The sequence below is a fragment of the Microcebus murinus genome, chromosome 10, assembly GCF_040939455.1.
Source record: "Microcebus murinus isolate Inina chromosome 10, M.murinus_Inina_mat1.0, whole genome shotgun sequence".
NCBI lineage: Eukaryota > Metazoa > Chordata > Mammalia > Primates > Cheirogaleidae > Microcebus > Microcebus murinus.
This window is the reverse complement of record NC_134113.1, coordinates 62,443,690-62,455,728: the sequence shown is the minus strand read 5'-3', so window position 1 is coordinate 62,455,728 and position 12,039 is coordinate 62,443,690. Positions and strand designations below refer to the sequence as shown.

Below are 12,039 nucleotides of genomic sequence, written 5' to 3'. Positions count from 1 at the left end.
TCATTGAGTATCTGGCAGTTCCCAATCTTATTATACCCACTGCGTACACAATAAATGACATTCACATGTGGCACTAAGATTAAGGGCTTCCGTATAGATGGAATATGCTGCAGGTTGTGTTCAATTCCCCTTCCCAATTCACTCTTCCCTCTTAAGGCTCACAGAAATGCCAGGGAGACCCATGTCCTTGGATGACCTCATCATGCAGATCGCTTTGATTTTACACTAATTTCCAGATGCAGCAATTCATTTTAAAACTTTGGTAACTATTATCAATCACAAATTATTTGTGACACATCTCACAAGGGACATACCTTGATTGAGAACTGCTGTTCCCAGATGAGGATTATAGAATTCAGCAAAAATATTGATGCTAAGGGTTAGTTAATAGCAGAAGTTGTAGTGCCCTAACCTATCCTACCACCTATTTTTGGTTACATGTTAAATTTAATAACTCACTAAAAAGAATCTTTCTGTTTAATTACCTATGCTTTTTCTTTAATGACCCAAAGTCTTTAAAATGATAGCATGTTTTAAAAATGGTTTATTACATTTTCATATACCAAATATTCTTCATGTAACTGTTCATGTTCACTTTGAATATCATGAATAAGCTGTCACCAATCTTTTATTAAATAGCTTTTAATAATGCATGATTTATGAAGTGTCTTGTGTTGAAACATGTTTCCATTTTTTTCCTTCATGTAGTATCATTAAGACTGAAATATTATATATGCTTGCCAGCACATGTGCTCCTGTACAGTTCATATTTGTGACTTTTTCTAGAATAATTACACGGAAAGTAAATGAAATTAAAGATACTTAATATAAATGGCTGCCCTCAAGATGGGCTACCCATATGAAAGTGTCTGTGGAGCTGGTGGTACTCATCTCAATGGGCTCCCGACAGATGGAGTGCTCTGTTCATCACATTACTTTGGAGCTTCTAAACGTGCCTGGTGGGAATTCCATTACCTGCACCAGCTGTACAGGTGACCTCCTTGTCTTCCACTTGCCAGATTCAGAATATATGAGGCAGTTTTAAGCATGATTTTAAAATGCAGCATATGCAAATATGGCCATACTTGACATATTTACTCTGGTGCAGAAAAAAATAAAAATCTGTCCTTCCCGCTTTAACCCCTGGATGTATGGGACGTATGGTTTTTCATCTTCTGAAAGTCTTTCTACAAAAAGGCATTTAATGGCCTTCTACATCGGGAGAGATTTGAAAGGTTTTGTTTGTTTTTAACACCTACAGAAAGGGAAAATCTGTTTTCTTTTATGGGGTAAAACTTTATAAAGAATTCTATTTTCTTATCAAACATAGAATTAAATGATTAAAAGGTGGAGACATCTGGAAGTTGTTCTCAATCCAGAAGCATTTTCCTTCCCAATGCCTGAAATTTCTCCATTAATGGCACTTTATTTGGTATTCAGCAATCTTCATACAGGCATCCTTTTTATAAAATGGAGCAAGCAGAGCCAGGATTGAAACCCAGTTACATTTGCCTACAGACCTCTTGTTCTTTTCTCCTACAATATACTGCTTCCCTTGGAGGATAGTCACTAATAACATAAACGTGAAGGAGCTTTTCTCCTAAATGAGAGGAAAGAAATCAGCACACGAAAACACTGAGCAAGAAAAGATGAAGACTCAAGAAATGGGGGAAAGGAATAGATAAGGAAGCTAGCAAGTAACAAAAGAATAATATCTACTACAGTTTTGCCTAAAATTGGCCATGACTACAGTCTGACTTCTAAAAAGAACTCTGTCTACAATGTAACAAGGTGGTAACTCATTCCATTTTAAAGATCTCATGTCACTGCAGAAACTCTGCTTTAAGGGTCCCTGCTTTTATAACATGTATTACAATATGTCAGATTGGACTGAATTAGACATGGAACATCCAACTACTTTTATTTGCTGGCTTACTGAGCAGGTTGTAAAATAACCTTTCAAATGTATCACAGTAGCAGTGAGCACCCCTAGTGCCACCCTGTGGTATCTATATACTGTTTCCCACGAAAAAGAAAAGGGCTCCTTAAATAAGTGACTCTTTCTGAGTCTGGGGCAGAAAATGCATCAAAATGAGTCTGGGACATGCTTTTGAAAGGAAGTTCTCAACAACTCATGAGTTCATGTCGAAGGGAAATAGAAGCCAACTTGAAGGGGCTCTCACTGGCCTAAAGAAAACCGAAAAGAACAGTAACTGCAGTCAATGGAAACACATCAGTGCCATGAAGTGTTAAAACTCGTATAAATGCAATGGAGAAAGGACATGGAGAAACGGTTACTGATTAAAAGAAATTTGAGAGACATACTCAAATACAGAGATCGTTGTTTAGATCCTGTTTCAAATCAACCAACTGTAAAGAGATTTGGGAAGAATTTGAATATGGACTGGGTATCAGATGATACTACAGTATTAGTATCGCTCATTTTGGGGGGTGTAATAATGGCGTGATGGTTAACTTTAAAAAAACAACTTACCAGAGATGCGAATGAAAATATTTACAGGTGAAATGGCCTGACTTCAGGAATTTGCTTTAAAATACTGTAGCAAAAACAAGGTGGAGTAAAGGGACTAGATGAGACAAAATTAGCCGACTCTCTATTTGTTGAATCTCAGTGATAGAGGCATGGGGGTGCATTTTACTATGCCTTTTACCTTTTTATTTAAAATCTCTATATTTAAATTTTTACTTTATTTAGATTTTCCTTAAAATTAAATTACTATTTAAATTGTATTAAATTCTATCTAAAATTTTTTAATTTTCTGTAATAAAATGTTTTTTGTCCATTTCACTACAGCTATGTCTACATGGCACCAAAATAATGAGCTGAAATGAGAAAGGTTTTGTAGCCTCCAAGATGACTACTATTGAGCCTCACCTCCTGGTCTTCATGCCCTTGAATAGTCTCCTTCCACATTGCTTCAGGGTTGGTCTGCGTGACCAGTAGAAACCAGTGGGAGTGATGGTGAGTGACTTCCGCTGCTAGACAATAGGAGACATTTCTGCTGCTGCTTTGTTCTCTTGGACCACTCACTCTATGGAAGCAGCAGCCATGCCATGATAGCACTTAAGCAGGTCTGTGGAGAGGTCTATGTGGCATTGAACTAAGGCCTCCTGCCAACAGCCAGCACCAGCCTGCCAGCTCTATACATTAGCCAACTTTGAAACAGATCTTCCCGTCCCAGTTAAGCCTTTGATGGCTACAGCACTGGCCAACATCTTGACTACACCCTCATAAGGGGCCCCAAGCCACAACAGCCCAACTAAGCTACTCTGTATTAGTCAGGGTTCAACCAGAGAAACAGAACCAGCAGGCAATATATGAATTTATTACAAGGAATTGGCTTATAAAATTGTGGGGGCTGGCTTAGCAAGTCTGAAGTCCCTAGAGCAGGCAATCAGAAAGGGAAGATCACCAGCAAGCTGGCTGATCCACACAGGCACAGTCCACAGGCAACTGGGAAAGAAGACACAAGCAAGCTGGAACTCCTGGACGCAGGCCAAAGCCATTATCCACAAATGGAAAGATCTCTCTACTCTCTTCTCTTTGTTTCTCTCTTCTCTCTTCTCTTTCTCTCTCTCTCTCTTTCATCTCTCTCTCTCTCTCCACCCCTGCCCCCAAATTTAAGACCTTCCAATTGTTTAAGTGAGGCCCACTCAGAATAATCTCCTTAAAGTCAACTGATTAGGGACTTTAACTACACCTGCAAAATCCCTTCACAGCCGCACCTAGATTAGTGTTTAACTGAATGACTGGGAGAAAGTGTGTGTATGCTGCAAAACAGCCACGGTTTCTTTTCCATCCTCCAACTCTCAGGAGACAATCTCTCCAGGAGCCCACCCTATCTGGAAACACACTAGAAAGGGAATTGAGGAATATTGTTCAGCCTCACCAAGATGACACACCCGCAACCCTCACACACTCCCAAATTCCGGACGCCCAGAAGCTGTAATGGTAATACATTTTAATCACTGTTTTGAGCCTTTGGGTTTTGCAGTAATTTGTTATGCAACACTATATCACTAAGAGAGGTTTCATTGAACAGGTTATCTAGAATCAAGTGTAACTACTAATGAAAAGTTGTTGCCTGAAGTCACTTGAGTTTTATTAGGTTTGTACTTAGTGAATTCAAATAGTGTTTATTTGTGTGTAGGTTTAGTTTTATAGATGGGGGCTTATTTTTTTTTATTTCAGAATACTATGGGAGTACAAATGTTTAGGTTACATATATCATCCTTCCCCGCCAGAGTCAGAGCTTCAAGCGTGTCCATCCCCCGGATGGTGCACATCGCACTCATTGTGTTTGTATATACCCATCCCCTCCTCCCCCCTCCCATCTGCCTGATGCCCGATAAATGTTATTTTTATATGTCCACTTAGGTGTTGATCAGTTAATACCAATTTGCTGGTGAGTACATGTGGTGCTTGTTTTTCCATTCTTGAGATACTTCACTTAGTAGAATGGGTTCCAGCTCTAACCAGGAAAATACAAGAGGTGCTATATCACCATTGTTTCTTACAGCTGAATAGTATTCCATGGTACACATATACCACATTTTATTAATCCATTATTGATGGGCACTTGGGTTGTTTCCACATCTTTGCAATTGTGCTGCTATAAACATTCAAGTGCAGGTGTCTTTTTTATAGAGTGTTTTTTGTCCTTTTGAGTAGATGCCCAGGAATGGGATTGCTGGATAAATGGTAGATCTACTTGTATCACTTTAAGGTATCTCTATACTTATTTCCACAGAGGCTGAACTAGTTTGCAGACTCACCAGCAATGTAAGAGTGTTCTTATCTCTCCACATCCACGCCAACATTTATTGTTTGAGGACTTTTTAATAAAGGCCATTCTCACTGGAGTTAAGTAATATCTCATTGTGGTTTTGATTTGCATTTCCCTGATAGAGATGTTGAGCATTTTTTCATGTTTGTTGACCATTATTCTGTCTTCTTTTGGAAAGTTTCTGTTCATGTCCTTTGCCCACTTTTTGATAGGGTTTGATTTTTTCTTGCTGATTTTCCTGAGTTCCAAATCGATTCTAGTTATCAGCCCTTTATCGGATGTGTAGCTTGCGAAAATTTTCTCTGGGGGGCTTATTTATGGGTACAGATGGGTTTAGTTACAGCCTTCAGCAGAATCAGACTAGCAGGATAACAAAGTACAGAAACACATGTCAGTGGGGCCAATTAATTGTCTCTAAAATACTTCATGAGTCTTAAAAACTTGCTGGGTAATAAAGTAAATAGACTTACTAGATCTACCATCTGATCCAGCAATTCCACAGATGGGCATCTACCCAAAAGATCAAAAGTCACTTTATGAAAAAGACACCTGCACTCGAATGTTTATAGCAGCACAATTCACAATTGCAAAGCTCTGGAAACAACCCAAGTGCCCATCAGTTCATGAGTGGATTAATAAAATGTGGTATATGTACACCATGGAGTACTACTCAGCTTTAAGAAACAACAGTGATATAGCACCTCTTGTATATTCCTGGATAAAGCTGGAACCCATTATACTAAGTGAAGTATCTCAAGAATGGAAAAACCAACACCACATGTACTCACCAGCAAATTGGTATTAACTGATCAACACCTAAGTGGACATATAGGAGTAACATTTATCAGGTATTGGGAGGGTAGGAGAGGGGAGGAGGGGATGGCTGTATACAACCACAACGAGTAAGACGTGCAACATTTGGGGGATGGACATGCTTGAAGCTCTTACCCAAGGGGGCAGGAGGGCATGGGCAATATAAGTAACCTTAACACTTGTACCCCCATAATATGCTAAAATTAAAAAAATAAAAATAAAAAATTGAAATAAAAAATAAGGTTACCTAATTGCAAAAATAAATAAATAAATAAAGTAAATAGACTTAGAAACCTAACTTACCCCAATACCTCCACCCCAAGATGCCTCACTCTGAAAGGATCCTACAGCCTGATGTGTCGTATATAAAGGGACACAGACTTTACCATCAGACACACCTGCCTTCTGGCCCCAACTCCACCTCGTACAGGATGCCTTCCTTGGCCACTTTACATAAGCTTCCTGGGCTTCAGACTCTGTATCAGTAAAATAATAATATTTAAAGCTTCCAGAATCTAGACTTTCATTTTAGTTGTCAGAGTCTTGGAGAATTAAAAAAAACACAAAAGGCTGGGCGCTGTGGCTCACACCTGTAATCCTAGCACTCTGGGAGGCTGAAGCTTGACAATGACTTGAGCTCAGGAGTTCGAGACCAGCCTGAGCAAGAGCGAGACCCCCATCTCTACTAAAAATAGAAAGAAATTAGCTGGACAACTAAATATATACAGAAAAAAATTAGCCAAGCATGGTGGCACATGCCTATAGTCCCAGCTACCTGGGAGGCTGAGGCAGAGGGATCACTTGAGCCCAGGAGTTTGAGGTTGCTGTGAGCTAGGCTGACGCCACGGCACTCTAGCCTGAGCAACAGAATGAGACTCTGTCTCAAAAAAAAGACAAAAGAAGAATCTTTTCTGGTGAAGATGAACCTTGGGTGTAATTAAAGGAATGGAGTCCAGCCTAGGGAGTTGGGCCAAGGTCCAGTCATACCTGACTCAGATGTTATAAACCAGAATGTTACACTATTCCCCTAGTCTTCTGTGAGGAAACACCCCCTCTGAACAACCCAGATAACACAGTGGGAAGGAGAAGAGGTGCCTGGGGCTATCTCACCCAGAAGCTTTATCTGCTTTAATAATCTGTGATTTAAAACTCAATTGAGGTCCTCTATTGTTCTTTGAAGAAAGCATTTACTCACCCCGCCTTTTCCATATTGATGAAGCTGGTTCCTATCAGAGAAATGGGGGAGGAGGGAAAATGTGTTTGTTAGGAAATGAGAAGGAATTACTAAAGAAATTACTTGGAGCCATGGAAAGATAAAATGAACAGCCATTCTGCAAACACCTGGACATTCACAGCCATGCACAGCCATTCTGCTTCGAGGTCCTTACAAGAAAATGGGAAAGAGAAAAAAAAATTTTTCCATCTGTCATGTTCACTTCCAATATAGTTTCATACTTAAATTTCTAGCAATTAATGACTGTTTACTGTTTCTTAATATCAACTTCAGGGGATCATGATAAGGATTAATACAATAATTTACAACAACCCCCCCCCCAAAAAAAATATAGCAGATGCCCAAATGCTCAGTCCCTTCTCCTTCCCTTAATACAACAAAGTCAATTCCTTGTGCGAGTTTTGGTATCCTCCAGCCTTCTTTGTGTCCCATCCCCTGTTCCACCGTCCCAGTCCCCATCAACACACACACACCTCTCAGCCTGGTGTTTTTGAAGACTGTAAATGACCAGAGACTGCATGAGGAAATTCTGTTGAGGTGAGGGATTTTCAAAGGGTATGTCACGTCCCCACAAAGGAACTCAGCGTTGTCTGCTGTCCTCGCAGGTCCAAATGGCGCCATCTCTAGGGTCTCACTGTTGGATTCACTTCAGTTCTGCTTGAGGTACTCTTCCCTCCACAGGTTCCGTTCCTCTCAGTCCTGACTGTTCAGCGAGGCGTTCCGGCAGTGCACGGCCTGATCTCTGATCTCTGCTAGGTCCGGAGCCAAGAGGTAGACACATAAAGCCTCATGTGTAGCAAAATGCTGGGGTTTTTTTAACATCTGGGTGCAGATGGGTGGAGTCCGAAAAAATCATCCACAAGAGAAAAGCGGAGAGCCTTGGTTTTTATAGAGGGTTTTTCTGGGAGAAGTAAACAAATTCTTTTCAAACAACTGGGAGGGATAAAGAAAGTTCCCCTCTCGCATTCTATTTCTTTATCTCCCTAGGGTATAACTGGGAGGGATTAGCATAGTCCTTATCAGGAGGGAGAAGGAAAGTCAGTCCCTTATCTCCCTGGGATCTGGCAAAAGCTACTGGCCTAATACACCCCTAGGGAGGGGAGAGCGTGTGTTCTATAGGAGGTTTGGATGGAAGTTTGCTGAGACAGTCTCCACCTCACCTTTTACCTCACAATGCCTCTTCATGAGCAGAGAAGCCATTAAGCAGTGGTTCAAAATACATGGTTGAAACCCCAAACTTTAACATTTGTTCTTTTTAGAGACCTACTGGTCAGACTTTTGCAAGCACGTTTAAATTAAGCAGGATCTCAGAGTCAATATCTTTTCTTTTCTCTCTCTCTCTCTTTTTTTAAGGGTTTTTCTTTTTCTCCTGGTGAGGAAAAGGTTTGGGAACAATTTATATTTGTTTGGCCTAGGAAAGAAAGGGATGGAGCTGGAATGTATTTATTTCACTTTTTTTAAAAAGGATTTAAACCCAGTGCTCAGTACACAAAGAGATGCCTCCAGTAACTGAAAAGGGATGAACCTCGGCATATTTAATGTCAGCATCTGGCAAACAGTTCTAAAGGTTGGTTTCCAAATCTCTGCCCTAGAATCATTTATTTCTCTCCGCACACGGTTACCAGGGAGCCAGCAGACCAGAGAAGGTAGATGGATAATTGGGCAGCAGCACAACTCATTTCTCAGTTGGCAACCTTTTAAAGCTTTTTAAATCCTAAACAGCAACCGGCCTTTCCAGTTCTTTTTTCCTCCTTCTGACTGATGTCTGCAACAGACTTTGCTGCCTCTGCTTTGACGGGCCTGAAAGCTCTGCCCACTCCCGATATCAGGAAAAATGCCCGACGCAAACCGTCCGAACATACACAACCAGCCTTCTAACAGCACAGGACATTTCCTGGTATCCATGTTTCTGCCTAATGGGAAAATCCTGTTTTCAGCTAGGAACCCAAAAGGGAAGTTGTTCATCTTGTGAAAGTCAGTGAAATAAAATAGCCCTTCCATCTGGGCAGCTGGTATAGAAAGAGAGCAGAACCTGTAGCCCTCAAAGACCGCAGCACTGGGAAAAGGCAGAGCCGTGGAGCTGCACGAACCGAGAGGATCCCCGAGTTCACATGGATTAGCAGCAGGCTTCTTTGCAGAGCCATTTTTGAGGGAGCAAATCACCTTAGCAACACCGAAATGAGAAAAAAAAATTGATATTTAAAACATCAATTCTCAACTCTGGCTGCACATAAAATCACCTGGGGATGTTTTCAAAAATAGGAATGCCTGTGTCCCACCCCTAGAGCCCTTGCATTTTTTAAAGAACTCCAACGGGGATTCTGATGCACAGCCAAGATTGAGAACAGCTGACTGGGAAAGTGGGGAAAGTTTATAAACAGAGACTGTAGATCAGGACTCCATTTGCAGAAAGAAACCTCCCAGAGCCAATCAAAAGATGAAGATCAGGCGGCCGCCCGGCGCCGGCCGCCGCGGGACTGGGAGCGCCCCCGCCCCGGGCCCGCCGCCCGCCTGCCAGCGCAGCGGCGCGTGGAGGTGCCAGCCGGGCCTCGTGCGGGCATCGCCAGCGCCCTTCACCTGTGCCACCGCCCGGCGGCCGCCCTCGCTTCCTGCAGGAGAGAGCTAAGCCTGTCTGCTGGGTACCTGCAGCTGGAGCGCAAAAGGAGAGATTTCACCTCTTCTGGGAGTAGGAAACTCTACTTTGACACCTATGCCTTAGTGTGGTTACTTGAAGAAAATGGGTTTACTACTCAACAAGCAGAAATCATTGTATCTGCATTGGTCAAGATCATGGAGGCCAACGTGGATGTCGTCTACAAAGACATGGTCACCAAGATGCAGCAGGGGATCACTCTTCAGCAAATAATGTCTCAGATTGCTAATGTGAAAAAGGATATGATTATTTTGGAGAAGAGTGAATTTTCAGCCCTCAGAGCAGAAAATGAGAAAATAAAACTCGAACTACATCAATTAAAACAACAAGTAATGGATGAAGTGATCAAAGTCCCAACAGATACCAAGTTAGACTTCAATCTAGAAAAGAGCAGAGTAAAAGAATTGTATTCAATGAACGAAAGGAAGCTGCTGGAATTAAGAACAGAAACAATGGCATTGCATGCCCAGCAGGATCGGGCCCTCACCCAAACAGACAGGAAGATAGAAACTGAGGCTGCCGGCCTCAAAACCATGCTCGAGTTGCACAAGCTTGATAATATTAAATACTTAGCAGGTTCTATATTTACGTGCCTAACAGTAGCTCTGGGATTTTATCGCCTGTGGATATAATAAAGCATCTATTTAAAAAAAAAAAAAAAAAGATGAAGATCAGCAGACTCTGGACATGCAGGGAAAGGAGTCAGGCACAGCTTAGGATGGCTCCTTACTAGGGAATTTAGTTTTCATATCAAAACCCTTATGTAACCATATACAGTTTGTTACATAGTCCTATGTGAGTTAATTGTCCAGAAGAGTGTCCCAGCTGAGCCAAAACTGGAATGCAAAGTCTAGCTCCTCACCATTCACAGCGTAATCCTTAGACCAGGAGCAAGAGCATCACCTGGGAATCTGTCAGGAATGCAGAGTCTCAGCTCCATTCCAGTCCTGGGAAATCAAGATCCACATTTTCTTGAATGAAATGTGTGGGAGGTCGTTGTTTTGGGGTGAGCGCTAGGCACAACAGACCAGACAACCAGAGTGGAGTCACTTGTGCAATGATGAGGCTCCTCATCAAGGCAGCAGCAGTGGCAGCAGAACTAGAATTGGTCTTGTATATGTGCCTGGCACATAGCAGGCATGGATGGGACACACCACCAGGGGCACTTCAGCAATAAATGGAGGCAGGGAGAAGCTGCAGGGGGACTAAGCAATGCAGAAATGGAGATGGCTCAAAGAATCATCAGAAAGTAAATACAAATTTGTGACCTCATTTCTACTCATAGACGCTACACTGTGAGTGTCATAATCCCCCCCAAAAAATCATTATGCTGTCATCATAAGGTCCAAACTGAAGAATTTCCAAGTGTTGTCATAATCAAAAGAGTCCTGGAGGAGCAGGTAGACCCTCACTTGACCATTACTGCCAAAATTATCATCCCCCAAACTCGTTATCCTAAAAATTGGTAAAGAAAAAAATCAAGCAAAAAATCAAATCAAGCATACAGAAAATTCCTTTTCTGTATAAACTTCACCTCAAATATCAACCAAATAGTTGATAGGAGAAAGTTCTATATAGAAAAAGTCCAGCTAACAATTAGTAGGAATGATAAGCTATCATCATTTGCCAACACCTAATGAAATAAAGGATTGGGCAAGTGGTTCTCACCCTTGGCTGCACATGGAAATTACTTTAGGGAGCTTTAGGCACTCTGGTAATGACTACAACCCACCCTCAGAGATTCTGGTTTGACTCACCAAAGGGTGGCCTCACAGTGAGACGTGGGGAGAGTTGGCATCTCCCCAGGTGACCCTAATGAGCAGCCCAGGCTGAGACTACTGAAATAGGCAATGCCATCAATGGCTGCTAAAACAATTAGATAGGAAAACAGCTGGTCTAGAATAGATGGATCAGTTAGACAACAGCTATACCCACTGATCAATCGTAACATGATAAAAAGATGTGATGCAATAGGAAGTATCCAACACCATCTATAAAGTATTGTCAAAAAGTCAACCTGAATCTGATCAAGTCTCTTAATTTAACAACCACTTACAGGAACAGAGGAACAGGTTAAAGAGCACTCTCAGGATGCACTCAGCAAACTCTAGAATGGGGAAAGGCTATAGGCCAAATAATCCACTTTGTCCAACAAATAAACTATACGAAAATTTAAAAAGAGAGGGAACCTATACATTAAAAGAATTTTCAAAGAAAAAGACATATCAATACAATGTGTGGACTTGATTTCAATCTGATTTGAACAAACCAAAAATTTTTTTCAATTTTATGAGACAAAGAAACCTGAATATTGCTAGATAGATATTTGATTACATTAAGACATTTATGTTAATTTTTTAGGTCAGCAAGGCTTTTCTATAAAGCCCAGATAATAAATATTTTAGGCTTTATGGGTCAACAGTCTCTGTTGCAACTACTCAACTATGTCACTATAGTCTGAAAGCAGCTATAAACAACACACAAACAAATGTATAAGACTGTATTCCAATAAAATGTTATTTACAAAATAG

General features: G+C 41.2%; 1 long non-coding RNA gene and 1 pseudogene across 1 annotated transcript in view; one reads left to right on the top strand and one right to left on the bottom strand.

The window, feature by feature from the left end:
* Positions 1–11,054, bottom strand: part of LOC142873396 (uncharacterized) — a 33,807-nt gene extending 22,753 nt beyond the window's left edge. The window contains exons 1-3 of the long non-coding RNA XR_012921455.1: positions 10,371–11,054; positions 7,329–7,756; positions 6,817–6,847 (exon numbers count right to left, since the gene is read on the bottom strand). This is a non-coding gene — a long non-coding RNA (uncharacterized LOC142873396). The remainder of the gene's footprint in view (positions 1–6,816; positions 6,848–7,328; positions 7,757–10,370) is intronic.
* On the top strand, positions 9,293–10,171 carry LOC105878020 (mitochondrial calcium uniporter regulator 1 pseudogene; annotated as a pseudogene).
* Positions 11,055–12,039: the final 985 nt, after the last annotated feature.